A 1,236-nucleotide genomic window follows, 5' to 3' on the forward strand; every position below is an offset into this window, starting at 1 on the left:
GTTGAATACGGTCTGATAACGAGTTATGTTCGAAGTCCTAGTAGAAATAAGATTGGTCGAGATAAAGTTGGATTATGAGAAGGAGTTCTAATCCGGGAATGATTGGGATTCAATACGGGTTGGCTGCTATAAATAGGGAGGGAAAACATCGAAACAAGCTCTCAAATTCAACACACAAATTGCCATGTGCATTTTCTTGCTTTACGCAAACTTCTCAACAACCTTGAGATTTTTGTTTTTCCCCTTTTTACCGACGCATCTTCAGTTTGGATAAACAGCACTGTGAAGGCAATCGGCGAACATCTTCAGTTTGGATAAACAACATTGTTGCCGTAGAATCAGCCGACTGTGGAGCACCTTCAGTTTGGATAAACAGCACTGCGATAAGGCTGACTGGTTATCTATCCAAGTCTCGGTTGAGGAGGATTTTCGAATCCTTATCGGCAGAGGTTATCTCGTTAGCCTTCTCGACGAAACGAGGTGTTACAAGTTACTCGGCACATTGAACGCCAAGTCGTTTATGATTGGTTATTCGCAAGTAGGTTTTAGAGTTCGACATTCTGACGGCCGAACCACTTTCACAATCAAGACATACATTTGTTTTGAGTATTTGTGTCCTTATACTCTGGTGTTGATTCGGCGTGCTTATACTCTTACGAATATAATCACAGTAACTGAATCCGGCGCCGACAATTTGTGAACTTTGCAAAACTAGTAGCTTTGTCTTCAAGCTCTAGAACCTGAAGGCTGATGCATGTTCCTTACTCGGCCGCAGTCGCACGATCGAGAAGTCAGCTGCACACCTAACGCAACATGAACACCCAACGCAACATCAACAAACTTCACTCCTCGGCCGACGAGTTGGCACGCCCCACATACAACCGAAGGACGTAGTTAGCTTACTAATTACTCGGTATGCGCACCACGTAGGTTTAGTAGTTTTTAGGGTCAACAACGTGCAAAAAACATTTTTTATAACTGGCACTACATGTCTCTTAAGATGTTTAGAACATGTTTAAAAATAAAGAAAATAATATTTAATAAACAACTGATTGAATCACATTATTGCTAACCTATTGTAAAGTACTAATTATTAAAAAAAAAACTGTACAAAATAATTAATTATTAAAAAATACTGTTTATATGACGAAAATACCCCTGCATTATTTGGAGTTGCTTTTGAACTTTTTTGTTTGGGAAACATTTTTGTCCAAAACTTTTTGATGATCCCTGTGA

This window comes from Malus domestica, chromosome 03 (assembly GCF_042453785.1).
Source record: "Malus domestica chromosome 03, GDT2T_hap1".
Classification (NCBI taxonomy): domain Eukaryota; kingdom Viridiplantae; phylum Streptophyta; class Magnoliopsida; order Rosales; family Rosaceae; genus Malus; species Malus domestica.